Source organism: Motacilla alba, chromosome 15 (genome assembly GCF_015832195.1).
Source record: "Motacilla alba alba isolate MOTALB_02 chromosome 15, Motacilla_alba_V1.0_pri, whole genome shotgun sequence".
Classification (NCBI taxonomy): domain Eukaryota; kingdom Metazoa; phylum Chordata; class Aves; order Passeriformes; family Motacillidae; genus Motacilla; species Motacilla alba.
In genome coordinates this window covers 5,842,704-5,858,051 of record NC_052030.1, presented here as the reverse complement: position 1 = coordinate 5,858,051, position 15,348 = coordinate 5,842,704, and the positions used below count along the sequence as shown (strand labels likewise).

The following is a 15,348-nucleotide window of genomic DNA, read 5'->3' as shown; positions in this document are numbered from 1 at the left end:
CTTCCATTAGAAATCCATTTCAGCAAAAATAAGGAGGGGAGGGGGGAGAAGAGAGAGATTTCAAAATTAAACCTGTTATGTGATTTGCAAATGGGCCTGACAGAATGACAGCCGAGTGGCCATTGCAAGGCAATTCATGCATGCAAGATTGCCAGATCCCTGGTGGGAGAGTACGCGGTGCCCGCGCACGTGTGGGGCTCCGCCGGCCCAGCTCTCCCTCCCTGTGCTGGGCAGCCCCCTTGTTTTACTGCTTCCTCTTTGCAAAGTAGACAAATATATTCTTTGGTCTAGCTCAGAAGAGTAATTAAAGCCAGGTAAAAAGGGGGCTTGCTTCAGGAGCTGCTGGCTCCCCAAAACACAGGTGGCAGGAGGAATCAACGGCTCGAGCCATTGGGGAGAGTGGGCTTCACTGGGCACACCATGGAGAGAGCAGCGAGCAGCCCTTCCCCGGCATACGCAGCCAAGGTGATTGTTAGCCAACAAAATGACACGGAGCCAAGCAGAGGGAAATAAAATAAACCCAAGCACTGTGAAAACGAGGGGAAGAGGGTGTCTGGGCTGGGGCAATAGTTGCACTGACCTTGCTTGGGTAACAGACAATGCTCATTTCAAAGACAGACCCAACTAGGCAAGCTTGAACCTAGGAATTATTTTTCCCTCTTTTTTTGTTTGATTTGTTGCTCATTTACTGTCATAAAGCTCTTCCTTCTTCTCACCTAGTTACCTTGAATTCTGAAGCCATGGGAAATAACTGACGGGGATTATTTGAGCCCTCCCACACAGGCTCTTGGATTCAGAATCCTCCTGTTTCCATGCTGGCCATTAGGACCATGTCCTGTCAAGTTTCAACAAGTTCAGTAGAGAGCTGCCATTGTTACAGAATTTTGGTTCCCAGACCAAGAAGTGGAAGAGTGATTTGTCTGGGAGGGAATAGGGAATGGAGGATTTGGTTTGTCACTTTTTTCCCCTCTTCTTTTTTTGATGAAAAACAATAGGGAAAATGTCAAGAAGTGTATACAGGAAAATCGATCTGAAGAAATCTGTCCCTACTGGAAAAAACACTTTTGCTTCCAAGAGAAGTTGAAGTAAAATTTTGAAAGGCACTTACCTGACTTTCAAGGAATACAAACTCCTGGAGATCCTCTGGCTTTAGAAAAATGTGTCTGAATCTTCCATAGTTCATAAAGGAAACTCTTTGATTTGGATGAGGATGATTTCACCTCTGAAGAAATAGCAGGCACCCACCCCACTGGCTTGTTCACCATCCCTTGCTACAAGATGGGAAAACACTAATAAGCACAGAATATGCCTGCCTGATCCATCTTGGCCTTTCCCTCTCCTCACTCTTTTGATGCTGAGTGCTTCCAGTTGTGCCAGTCTGTAAACTCTCAGCAGCATTTTGTATTTTCCTTCAGTCTCTCTCCCTCTCTGTAAGATTTCACCAGCCTATTACTGTTAGAATGTGTTTATTAAATCCAGATATCTATTTATCTATTGCTCTATCTTTATGCAATTCATATACATGTATGTCTGCTGAGGCATGGTCCTGGGTATAATGTTCCATTAGAGTGAAATGTTTACATAAAGGAAACTGAGGAGTTTAGCTATTATAAACCTGGACACTGTCAGTTTACTTACAAGAATGTCACATGCAGCCCACGGCCAACCTTAAATTGAGACCCTATCACATCTCTGTCTTCATATCTGTGCTTTTATGTCTTCACTTGTGACCCATCACAGACTTATTGTGGGTTAGTTCAGATGCAACAAGAATCCTAATATCAGTGAGTAGCACCATTATTGGAAATACATTGTGTCTGTGCAGGGTGAATATCAGACCATTCTTTTTTTCTCCTTTTTTTTTTTCTGAGAGGATACCTACTCCCATAAACTCTGAAGATTATCACACATTCTGTAACATCTGTCTCTCCGTCAGAAATAACTTTGCATACAGGAACTAATTATTTTTCCTTATAGAATAAAAAGCTGCCTGGCAAGCCCTCAGTCCCCATCTATGGAAAGTGAGCAAGGATTTGAGAAGGATTAGAGGAGTAGCGAGGGTTGTTAGATAAACCACAGGTACCTACCATATGGAAAGCAATTTGGAAATACCTGCCTTTTCCTACAAGCTGGAGTCTCTGCTCTAGGAAAACACAGTTTATTTTTAGATCCAGTAAATAACAAGATGTTGGGTGACCACCGAAGCTAGGAACTGCTCTGTTTCAAACCTTGCCAGCTAGCCATACTCATTTCCAGAGTAACTCCTGGCACAATCACAAGCTGGTGTGATTTTAAACATAAGCCCCTGGCTGTGACCAGCAATGCCTTCAGCTGAGGAGAAGGAAATCCAGCCTTTTTTCCTCGCCGGTCCCCCTGCCGGAGGCTGCTGATCGCAGGGTGGCTCTCGCTCCGGCAGCGATGCTCCTGCCCGGCCGCTCCGCAGCCCAGCTCCCTCCTGCCTCACCCCTGAATGGCAGCAGAGCTCTAATGACCTCCCATGCACTTACATCTAACAGATACGTTTTTGAAAACAGAATCAGACCTCACACATCTATGACCACTTTAAAAGGCTTCTCACCGCACCTTCTGCTCTCTGTTCTCTACACTCAAGAGGAAGAATGGCACAAATCCCCCTCTCTCACTGCCCTTTTCACCCAGTTCCTCCCAACAGCAAGAAAAATCTTAGAAGAGCCAAAGGAAAGCTAAAGAAACAACTCTGGGTTCTGTCTGCCCAGGGAATAATTTCCACATATGGTTTTTGCTGCTGCTGGAGGACTGGTTGCAGCTTTACTATCACTTCTCTCCCTCTGTGTCCTCTGCTTTCTGTGGATTCATGCAGATTTTGTTTGTTGAGTCAAGCCAGTCAATGGGAGAATCCTTCCATCACCAATTTCCACAGGCTGTCCTTCTTTTCATGTGATGCTCACCCACTCAATAAAAGGGAAAAAAAACCCCAAAAAACCCCCAAAAAACCCAACCCAAACCAAAACAATAAAATCACAGAATCAGTCTTGGTTCACTTCTTCTTTCTTTGTTACTCCCACCCATCAGTTGTGTGGACTATCTTTTATGGAACAGTGTGGGCTGCGTCATGTAAGGACAAATTTGCAGAGATGCATTAGACACACCATGCATCACAAAAGGTGCATGCCCAGAGGCTGAAGACAAAGACGTTCATCGCTGATACCTTACTGGGACCATTCACAACTGCACTGGTTAATGTGCACAGTCAAAATTGGGCAAGAGCATAAAGGCTCTTCACACTAAAATAAACAAAAACTCTGGGGTAATGAGCCATGATATCCCACCTCAGCTGGTACACCCTTATACCATCTCTGTAACAGAGAACAGCAATGATGTCTCATACCTCTGGACACAGAAAGCAAAGCCAAAAGGGCTACTCTGTTCTTAGATAAGTCAGTAATAAAGAGGAAAACTAATTGGGAGGTTTTAATAATTCGTTCAGAAAAGCTATAATCTGATAAAAAAAAATCACTGCTTGGATATAAATCCAATCTATGAATTCTTAATTTATAGCAGTTTGCCAGGGCAGTGCTCGTGTTGAGACGTTTTACACCAGATCAGGTGTCACCTGTCTGTTCCTTTTCCTTGGTGCCATGCCAGGTGTGCAAAGCCAGCAAAGCATCTGCTGGGTGCTCTGTGGAATTCAGTGGGACCACAACCATGTGGCCATGCCCAGAGTCTGGCAGTGCCTGCTGACACCTGAGTTACTGCCTTTACTTACTCTAATTGTGACTTCTTCAAATAAACAATTCAGAAAGTTGTTTTGTGAAAGTAGACCAAAAAGACAGCTACAATCCATTTACACTCCACTGGGGGAGCACAGCACACCTTTCTCCAGGAGCTCCTCTGCTTTGTTATAATCCCCTCCTTCCCAGCAGCCATGTCCAGGGCTCTCTCAGTCCAGCACTACCTGCTGGGTAGAACCCAAATGGATTCTTGGAAATGGTTTCCCTTCTCCAGATGAAGACCTGATGTACAGGTTGCTTCTTACAAACCTCATCTCTTCTACTAATTATTGCCCTCACTTTCACCTGCCCATTGCTCCTTCTCAGTCATCTCTTCCCTAATACCTCTTTGGTGACTAGAAGAGAACAGAAGCAGGGGAGATGATTCATGCAAAATAAATTGAGGGTTGAACTTTGTTCAGTTCTGCTTTCTTTTCTGAAACAGAGCAGGGGAAACTGCCAGCAGAGCCTCCTCAACCAGTCCATTCCCTCACTGCCACTCCAATGCTACCCCCATTTTTCTGCAAGCCTTAAGAGTCACTGTAAAGGAGGTGGTGATTTTTCTGCCATTCTGAACCCAAAGAAAGTCTCTGGCTTGGCTGTATATAAGGTGGCAAATTTAATTCTCTTCTCTTAACTGCTTCTTCACTAAATCTATGCTGCCTGCTAATCTCCTGCACCCCTGTAGAAAAGTCACGACTGAAGACTCAAGTTGTCAAAACATCACTTGTCTTTTCCACCAACGCTGGTGGAAGCATGGCTGTGCTGAGCCAGAGCAGAGTTGCCTGAGCTTTGAGAAAGTCCCTGTTTCCAATTTAGCACAGCTCCCAGGAGGTATTACATTTCCTGGTGCAAAGCAGAAAACGCTTTGAGATCCTCAAGCACAAAGCCTTGTTGTTTTATTCATTTGTACTGCTGAGCAAATTCTCTTTTTGAGGCTTCCAGTGGGGAAATTTCCTCCAGTTTCTCCATAGCAGAGTCCAGATTAAAGCTACCTTTACCCTTTTAAGGTCTAGAAAGCATGATTTCTTCAAAGACAGCCTTTATTTCCTGTATTCCTAGAAGCTTTTTTTAATTTCAATAAATACTCTCTTCCTAATTACAAAAGCATTTGAGCTCATCCTCTATTCAGTTGTGTTGGCAGAGCCCCTGGAAGAGTTCTCCAACCTGAAACTTCCAAGGAATCTGTTAGGAAACCCATCACAGCTTCCAGATAACACGCTGCCAGCTTTATTAAAAGAGCAATGCTCGAGCAGGCTTGCACTCGCATTGCAGTCATTCTTGGCACTCCTGCAGCCTCCTCCATCCAAGAATTCTGCAGCGCTCATTCCACTGGCTGCCTCTTCCTACCATCCCCACAAGGAACGTACCGAGCACCTCCCAGGATCACCTGGAGCACGTGATTGTTATGGCACCTCAGAACTTTCCACAAAGGCTCTCTGATGTCCTGCCCACTCCTCCCCAGGGAGCTGAGAGGAGCAGCAGCAGCCGGAGAGGGCTTTGCACAGCAGCGTGCGCAGGGTGGCTTCTCATGATCCCAGGACAGCCTCTCTGGGGTCCCACATGCTTAACAAAACTCTGTCCCCAAGCACCGGGCTACAGTTAACCAACCAGATCCCAAGGTTTTTCTTGAATTTTCCCCAGATTACAACCAGAGCAAGTTTGCTGCCGCTTCAAAACAATGTTTCTCTGATTACAACCTAGGCTGACAATTACAGTGATTTAAACCCTAACTAATTGTGAAGTACTTTGATCATGCTTAGCACAACTTGTGGTTTGTAGACTGCAAATAGTTGAAAGGAACTCTTGGGTTCACAATTTCCTTGAATATAAATTATATTTTGATATATAAGGTATGATTTAAATATTAAAATGAAGCTTGTGTTTGTTTTTTCCCTCATCCCATTTCTTCTTTGAATATTATTGTTGGTATAATTTTCTCTCCCTGACCTTAATATTTACCACACAATTTGTTTTAGCTTAAACCTACTTTCCTTGTTCATTTGTTTTATTAAGAATAATTTTATAAAGGTGTTGTGGTTTTGTTTTGGGGTTTTTGTTTTGTTGGTTTGGGGTTTTTTTTAGCAGTGAAAATTTTTCTTTGGGGCTTTTTTTTTTTTTTTTTTTTTTTTGTATTGTTGCTCAGAGAACATGGGCTGGCAGCACAAATGACTTTCTCTGGGGCAGAGAGGAGGTATCCAGCAGCACTTGACTGACTCCACACAGGGTTACTGAAAGGACCTCTGCAGACTTTGCAAAAGTCCCAGCAGCAATTTGCCCTGCACCAATTCAGCCCATGGAGTTTTTGTTAACGTAGTATATGGGCAGTAAATCCTTCTGTTCCTCTCTCCTTTCTTTGCATTTTAAAGAGTTTAGTAGGCTTGTTTTTACACCAGCCATGAGCTGCAGCCGTTGGTTGCAGCCAAAGCTCCTCTAAATGCTCCTAGCCGGGATCTGCACGTGAATCTGCACTGCAGGTCACATTTGCCTGCAGCATTCCTTGAGTACAACTAAAAAGTGGTGCAGATGCTTTTTAGGGAAATTTTATCTTTCCCTCCATGATGTTCTGCTGCTTCTGCCCACTGCTGGCACTAACCTCCATCCAGGACAGCCCTGGGCCTTTCCCATCTCCAGGCCAGTGCGTGCTTGCTTTCCATGGGGTTGCAGGTATGAGTGGCTGGTTCAAAGGGAGGTGCACATGTTGGCCCCATCCCCGAACTGGCGCCTCTCTGCCTGGGAAACCTGAGAGTTTCTGTCCTTGCTTATGAACCGTGACATCTGCACATTCCTCGGGCGCTGACCCCTGGGGGCCAGAGGTCACTCCAAGGTCAAGCAGTTTCCTCTTTCACCACCAATAGAGACCTTGACTAGAGGTAAATTATGTTGCAGTTTAAGGAAATAATTTGAAACACTCTTGTAATTATAATAAATTTTGCTGTTTACATTTTAATCTTCAACCCTTTCACCCTCTGGTTCTCTTGTTTAAGAAAAAAAAGTGGGGAATTACATATTTAAGAGAAAAATTCCTGCCATGGTGGACAGTTGAATAAATAGATGAAGTTCCAATAGCACAACAGCTCCAAGGTCTTTGTCTGCCTTCAGCATGAGCATGCACTTTTTAAAGTGCAAAATCTACTTACTCTTCAGATAAGTATGTTCATGCAGCAAGAATGGAAACATAATATTGTGTCAGAAATGTCACGTGATTCCCAATTCTCCATGTTGAGTAACTGTAAAGTTACTTGAGAAAAATCTCGAGCACCTTACTTGGGCAAAATTCCAGTTGACGCCAATGAAATTTTACAGTAAAACAGATTTTGACTCATGGCTATAGCAAGAGCAGCTGTTTTCCTGAGCATATTGTCATTTGATCATTTTCTCTTGCCCCTCACAAGTGCTGATGGGCTTAGAAACATTTCTTTCAAAGGGAAATGATCAAATAATTGCAATAAAGTCCTGTTACTTTTCAGCTGGGTACCATTATTCCATTTGATGTTTAAAACAAGACCCTGGACATGTACAACAATTCCTCATTTACCCAATTCACACCGTCATCTGAAAACTGAACTTAGAGCAACCCAAGGAAGAAGCAGAGCAATTACAGCAGTAAGGTCTATGGTGATGTTCAGAGTTGAGAGAATGAACACTTGAGGAAAGCAGAGAAAACAACAAAACTACTTGGCACAAACGAACACACAGGGCTTTCCCTACAGGGATATCTGAACTTTGTGCCAACCACTACTCTGAAAGAGCATGTACTCAAGTTCCACCTGTAGGTGTGGGAGTGTTTGCAATCCAAGGACCCTGTTCGTGTGCTCCCGCAGCATAAGCACAATACAACAAGGCCAAGGAGGCAAACAGAGCAAGTGCAGCTGAGATCTGCACTCCATAATCTGCTCTGTCCCACATGAGGTGTGTGTGTGAGGGCAGGCAACTTCGCTTCTCTGCTGTAGAAACAATCACCTTAAAATGCCTTGAGATTTACAATTGCAAGCTGCTACTCTGAGCAACATTGTGTCTGTGTCTATTATTGCAGAGTCCACGTGTTTTGAGAACCTCGGATAACAACAGCTCCTGAAGTGACAAACATTGTGTTTAACAAAGAAAACAAACAAACAAAAAGAAACGCAGAGAAGTAACACAGGCTAAAGGTACTCACTCACCAGCAAGCAAGGAACCTGCAGCAAGGAACAGTCAGAATAAAGAGAAGTGGCCTGGACCTGCCAAACTTAAAACCTAACCCCCAGTGCAGTGGGGCTTTCTGGGAAGGAGTTCCTATAATGGGAGGCTCCTTGCAGTTGGGTAAGTGCTAAGGGGCTTTGCCTGCTGTAATCAATAGCTCACTTACACCAGGTGATCCTAAAGCATAGGCAAGATAAGGCACAACACAGCTTACTGGGAAGAGAAAAGGGAATATAAGGGATCCCTGACCAATCAATTTTTTTGATCTTCATGTACTTGCTCCTGGGCTGGCCTGTGTGAATGAATGGTCTCTGCCTCAGGATGCTCCTGCCTGTCAGTGCAGCTCTCTGCAGGGGCAGGGCCAAGGGGCCACTTCAGTTCATTCCCTCCCCGAGCACAGCCCTGGCTGCCCCACTGCTGCTCCCTCCCCACACTGAATTCTGAGCTGTGCAAGTGAAGCACAGGGAGCTTTCTGTCTGTCCTCACATGAAATAACTTCTGGCCTGAAGGGGTAATGGAGGCAGAGAGCAAGAATGCAGCTCTTCTGCTGCAGGAGGAGGAGAGTGAGGTGTCTCTTCTCTGCTGATGAGCACAGGGAACAGCAAGACACTGCTCTGAAATGTGGCATGTTTCTGTAGCCAGCAAGTGCCATTTTTGTGTTGGCAAGACATGATCTAAGTTTCTCTATCACTTCTTTTTCATCCTGGGCTACCCTTCTGTGGTCACCTGCAACAGGCTCTTGTCTTGCCAGAAAAAAAGAATCATCTTGCAGCGAGCACTGAGGACAGTGTTTGAGCAGACTCTCCTTTGAGACACACAGGCAGCCTCCTCAACGACAACTGCTTTGTCCGAAAACACAGTTCCAACCCTCACACTGATCCACATCAATGATTTTAGCAGGAGATGCTGTTGGCTGGGCAGGAGCTGGAAGCTCTCCAGACCTCTGTTCTGGACTTTAGCGGAAAATCTGTTTCTTTAGCACTCTGGTCTACTTTTTGTGCTGCACTGACAGAGCCTGACAGTGTAATTCTACCTGCATTCAAAATCAGCAGCTGAAGTCTCACTGCTTTCAGATGGAAACTGTTCCAAGCTCTTAATCTTAATTAAGTGTCCAAATTAGAAATTAATCAGCGTTCCATGTTCAAAGAGTTGGAAACAGTGATACTCTGTGTCTTCATAAAACATCACAAATGAACCGTTTCTAAACACAGGGTATAAAACAAACCTGGATAGAAAAGCATTGAGCTGGTACGCAGGCAGAAAAACAGAAACTGCTCTACATTGGACAGTACTGCTAAATCTGGTCAGTTCCGAGATCTGGCATCACTGAGAGTCTGTGCAGAGTATGGGAAATGAAACTTGGCTTCTGCAGTCCTCACTTTCCATTCATAATGCCCATCTGTTGCTGAGAGATTTCAGAAAAGCAAACTCCATTTCTCAGTGCAGAGGATGTCCCAGTAACAGCTGAAATATGACTACAGGGACTGAGAGATGTTTCCCCATCCTCAGTTTCTATAAGTACACTAAAATAAAACAGCCTCTAGATTTGGGACAAACCTAACTAGATTACTCTTTAGGTGTACTGTGGCCTAAGTTTCTCTGATGATAGGATATCACAGAAATCATGCAGGAGTTCGGATCCTCCCAAGGAGTAGCAAAGATCCATCATTCCTACCAGTAGTGCTCAGAAAACTCAGCAGCAGTGCCGAGCCAGAATCCCACTGCGCAGATGTGCATCAGTGGAAACAGTATCAGACTCTTCATAAAAATGAAATGTTTTATCATTTAACTCCTATGAGGTTTGGGAAACAATGTCAAAAAAGAAAAGGCAAATGAAAATCTGTCAATAGACTGAACACATTTTTGTCCAGCCTTGGGCTGAACAAAATCCCACAGTTACTTTCCCCACAGGATACAGTGTCTCAGTCAAATTCTAGAAATGTATTTCTCTGGGAATTCAGCCACAGGACTCCTGTCCTGCATTAGCTGCAAACATGAGACAAAAGGATATAACTGAAATCCGAGAAGCCTGGCCAATGGACACGCCAGATTAGGAAAGCATCAGGGTACTGTGATCATTGGCAATCTCAGTGTCAAGTGCTAAGAACATGTGTTTAAGCAGATCTGCATTCTGAGGATCCTCTCATTTATTTTTTTGTTGACCAAGATACAGTTTATAAGACTCATGACCAAAACCTCAGGTCCCTTTCCCATCTTCTCTCCAGAGAGCTGTATGTCCCTCACACAGCTAACCAGCTGGTGTGGATATGATGAGTAGAGACCAAGATGTGTTTGCTTTTCCCAGGAACATGCAAGAACAGGACAGATTAGGGTAAGACATGTCTGTGGTTTTATCCTCCAAGAAGGAAGCAAATATCCCAGTGACAGACCCACAAGAACCCAGTATTACTCGGAGCATTTTCTCTTTTTACATCTAAACACAATGATCATGCACGACCAAGTTGTAGTCATGTCACAATAGGGATGTTCCCCCATGGGGAGAGGGACGGAGGGGCAGAAGGACAGATGTGGAAACATTCCCCTCAGAACCTTTCTACCCAGCTGAGCCAGGTCCAAAGTGCCAGTGAAGACTGCACAGCACAGGAAAAGGCAACTGGATCTTCTCTCCAAGAATGATTTTAGAAACCTGCTCCTTCCCTGTCTGGAGACATCTGAAGTCTTTTTTTTTTCCCTGTTATTGCTTGAAAGTGTTTAAGTTGGTCTGGAGAATACTTCCATCCCTCCTTTTTGATCATTTGTTCTCTTCTCTTACCTCTCCTTGATTACTATGTCTCCAGCTTTCCTTTTAGTTTAGTGATTAGAAGTCTAATCTGTCTAACAGAGAGGGTTTTGCACCACAGAGACTCAATTTAATTCATTCTAGCTACTTTCTCTTTCTTGAAACAGCAAAGTTAGCTATTAAAGTATTTTGGTGGCTATTCAAACGAAACTCTGCTGGAGCTTAGTTATCCCTTACCACAGCAGAGCGTGGTAAGGAAGGGAATGGAGAGAGCCGCTGATTCTTGGTTCTAGCCCCTAGATTTCTGTCAGTGTCTGGTACTCAGATGGGAAGCTAAATATGCTGCCTGCTCTCAATGTGTTGCTGTGGTCACCTGCAAAGCAAAAACTGGTTGTGCTTGGATCAACTCCTCGCCTGAGCTTCAGAGAAGTCCCAGGAGTGGGAATGGCCAGTCCCAGCCAACACTCGAGGGAAAACCAGAGCACAGAGAGAACGCTCTGGCACAGAGCAGCTGAGCTGACCCACTTCATGTTTGCTTCTGCCTGGCTCCAAATGGACACTCAGCTGTTCAGCCAAGGCTGCCTGCAGCAGCAAAAGGGCTCTAACCCCCGTAATGCTCGTGCAGGATAAACTTTGCCCACTCTCTGCTTTACTGAAACAGCTATTCCTCTCCCAAATGAGTGCAAGCTGCTCGGGCTCTGACATTTCTCCCACTTACCCTTCCTGCAAGACACACAGTTCAGGAACCCACTTCTGCTTCTGTTCAGGCTGTGCAGATTATTCACGTCTCTGTTGTCTGAATTAACCCTTTTCAGCTCCTGTACCCCCATCAAATGCAGAACTTTTGTTCTGTTATGTATGACAGTGCTGTTGGGAACTAGCTTGTCCTCATGCACTTGACATCTAAAGTAAGGAACTGCAAATTTTCGTAGGAACTGAAAAAACACGGTAGAGAAAAGAAGGATTTCAATCCCATCTCGTGTACAAGGGCTGCCTTACGATGGGCATGTAAAGCACCTGGCACCAGAAGCCCCCACCCCATCCACTGCTGCCAGGCACGGTGGCAATGTGGGAACAGTGGAAATCTCACCAGGACAGATATTTATGCGAGTGACCTGTTCAGCCAGTGAAATCATTTTGAACAACAAGACAGCTTTTTTCAGTCTGAAGAAATTGGTACTTTCACCCCAGCCATTATTTATTTTACAAGTGTCCTGCATATAATGAAAGGAACAATCTTTCTTACCATCTGCCTTGCTGAAAGGCACATTTTGTGTGTCGAACAGTTTCAGAGAGCTAATGGCAAAGTGCACATTACTAGCCCAGCAGTGAAAGCATTTGTAAACATCATCATCATCAAAGAGGCCTAGAGCTGCAAAGGCTGTTTTTTGCCTTGTGAGTTTATGTCTGTAAATGACTAATTGGTAAAGTTTTATCTGCAGAAGGTGGTTGGTGGTGGAAGATATTTACAAGAAAGAAAAGCAGGAAATAATTCATCTTGAGAAGCTGAATCTAATCTGGGATGTTGGTGAATTAAAACGAGCTTTAAAAATAGGTCTATTTTCTTTTTAAAAAGATATAAAAATACAATTTTACTTTTCATGAAATGAGAAATGGGAATGGGCAGCCAGAGGGTGTAAAAAACTGGAAAACAGGTGAGAGTGAGACCATGTGTCTCTGTCATTTAGATCATGCAGTAGACACCACTCAGGAGTGTTTTGGGATGGAGAAGCTGAGCACTTGCGCTTACTTGCTGCACTTGCCATTAATTTATTAAAGCCAAAGAAGGTGCCATATTTTGAGGGAAACAACAGCTTCACTGTGGAAATAACCACTTAGATTTTGTTGCATTATTTAGTGCAACCTCCAAATATTCTTCTTCTTTGGAACAAAATCAAAAAGGAAGAAAAAGGTATTGCAGGCTGGAGAGCAATATTTTCCTTTAATTGTTAAAGTAATTTCAGATGAGCTTGGTGTTTAGTCTCCACTGCAGGAAATATTGCTCTACCTGTCTGAAATAGTTCTTATCAGGAAAATAATGCTCACTACCTCTGCTGAAAAATCAAGAGGTGACTCTTTAAAATAGTTATATGACCTCTAAAAGTACCCAAAATAAAGGAGCAGCAAGGATGCTGGAATCCCCGTTAGCTAAAGGGCCTCCTAGGCTTTCATTGGGTTACGGATGTGTTTAACTAATAGAAAACATTACCCAGTCTGATTCCTGTCCTAGAAGCAAAATAGGGATAATTTAGTATCAGAAGTGATTAATGTCATTTACTTACCCATTTTGTTAAAGCTGTTACTGAATTTAAAATGCTACTCACAAATTAAATATTTTACAACCATTTTGCTCCTAATTAGTTGCAGATCACAGATTTCCTTTAAACATAATGGCTGTTTAGGTGGTGGGGTTTGCAATGCACATTGTTTTTTTACAATCACTTCTGACATTTTGAGAATTTGTTTAATTTTGATTAATTTCAGTTAAATGAGATGAGAGTGTACAATCTCCTTGGAAAGGTCTGTTGTTTCAAAGTGTGGTTTAAGTGCACAACATCCCTCAGCTATTAATTTGCACACTTTGCCATATACATGTGGGACTTTAAGAGTCTGAATTAATGTAGCTTAAAGAGATGTTATCTTGATTGTTATTTGGATCAGGATAGTTTAACATACCCTTAATAAAAACAAATATCCTGTCACATAACGACCCGAAACTTTTCAGGGATTTCTTTTGATGATACCTTTTAATAAAAACTTTAATTTGAATTAGAAACAGTGAAGTAAAGAGTGCACATCCTCTATATGAGCAGCAGAGAAAAGCTGGTTAGTTTTTTTCAGCCACCAATGAACAGCAATTGTAGGATGCCAGGGACTTCTGAAGGTTGTGCTGAAGCCAAGGTAGGTCTGCCAAGAGACAGGTAAAAGTAGTAAACAAACTTGATACTCTATTTGAGTCTTCCCCTGTTAGAACAAAGTTGATGTGCATATTTGGAACAAACCTTAATAGTTTGTTTAACATGTTATCAAGGTTTTCTTACTGCATGGTGGTTTTCCTGTTTTGTTTTTGTCTTCTTTTATTTTGTTTTGGTTTAAATCACAGTTATTCTATGCCTTTATTCTCCTAAAAGTTTACATGGCAAAGAGAAAAACTGTCTGAGCTGGAACATAGTGATGCCTGAAGTTTCCTCCATCAGGTCTTAACAGAGAAAATTTTCTCTTAAATTCTGGACTTTTAAAAGGATTTTGGTGATGTTCACAGCAGAAAAGTAGTTTCCTTTTAAGGTTAGATCAAAAAAAATGTGCTATCTCTGGTTTCCGCCACAAAGGCACCTCTTCATTGGTGGCTTTAAATCAAGTACTTGGAAGAACTGCTAAACTGATTCTGCCCTGAGAATCTCTAGTTCCCTGTTAATATTGCCCAGACAAAAATCAGAGCTTCCTTGAAGGTAGTGCTAATTCCTCCCAGTTTTAATCTGCCTGATGGAATAGCCCAGCCATGCAATCCTTCAAACCTCCTCGGACCGTGTGAGTGGCTGCTGTCCCTCCCTGCCCTTCCCACAGCAGCTCTGCCATGTGACAACCTTTGCCCACCTCAAATTGTGTGGGATGTGCTGCAGCAACCACACACAGCTACATTTGCCCCTTCCTTCCCAAATTCAAACATTTGCTCCCTGATCATCCAAATATTGATTTAAACGGTCTTTGATGTCATTTGGGGAAAAGCATTTGAATGTTTTAAATGTGGACTCAGCCCACTACAAGGAATACTCAGAAGATTGAGACAAACAGGGACCCTTTGCACTCTGTTAGCTAATGTCATATTCCCTGCAGCATTTACTAAAATCATTTAGTCACAAAGATAACACTGTGGATAAGGAATATTTTTAAATGTTTTGAAAAGACACTGTTATCTCTTTGATCTTAACAGATGACTTCTACAATCTGAATTTCATCTCCACGATAGAAAAAGCTCCTATTCTGTAAGAGGGTGTTTATAGAGCACCATACCTATCTGAATTTGTCCTGGGTTTGGTCACAGGCTCTTGACCAGTTTGAGCTCTGAGTGAAAAATTAGTTCTTCTTGTGGATTGTTATTTTCCAGGTACAGATTTCAATTAGCACAAAGAAGCTCTCATTCACTGACATAAATGTTGCCAGCTCCAGATTGGTATATTTAACCAGGACTTCCCAGCTCCTAGGTGTATAAACACCAAAATTTCATTGCTATTTTTCCCCCATTGACATGAAAGGCAAACATAAACATGCTCAAGAGCTAGCAGTGTTGACTGAAATATTTCTAAAGGGTCTTTTACACCTAAAGCACCCTCCACTTTCCTGTGGTTAAATGCACAATGTGCGTGAGATATGAAACAAAGAAATTCTGTAATTACAAAGATCATTTCTCAGGGCTTGTTAATTCATTTATTTTCCTTTTTCCTCTTGTGCCAATAAAGTCTTGCTTAACCAATACAGCATCTTTCATTACAAGTGATGAGGAATACTAAATAATAATGAAAGGTAGGTGCTCTCTTTGGTTAACCAGAGGTGCCTGAAACCTGGGTGTGAACTTATAAGTGATGCTTTAAATATAATTGAACCATTAATCCTTGATGTACTTGAATAACTGGCACACAACTTGAGAAAAAATAATTTAGCAAAATGACAATAATTATT

At 42.8% G+C, this 15,348-nt stretch overlaps 1 long non-coding RNA gene across 1 annotated transcript in view; it reads left to right on the top strand.

Annotated features, from left to right (window-relative positions):
• Nucleotides 1-13,697, top strand: part of LOC119707656 — a 29,601-nt gene extending 15,904 nt beyond the window's left edge. The window contains exon 2 of the long non-coding RNA XR_005258802.1: nt 7,786-13,697. This is a non-coding gene — a long non-coding RNA (uncharacterized LOC119707656). The remainder of the gene's footprint in view (nt 1-7,785) is intronic.
• Nucleotides 13,698-15,348: the final 1,651 nt, after the last annotated feature.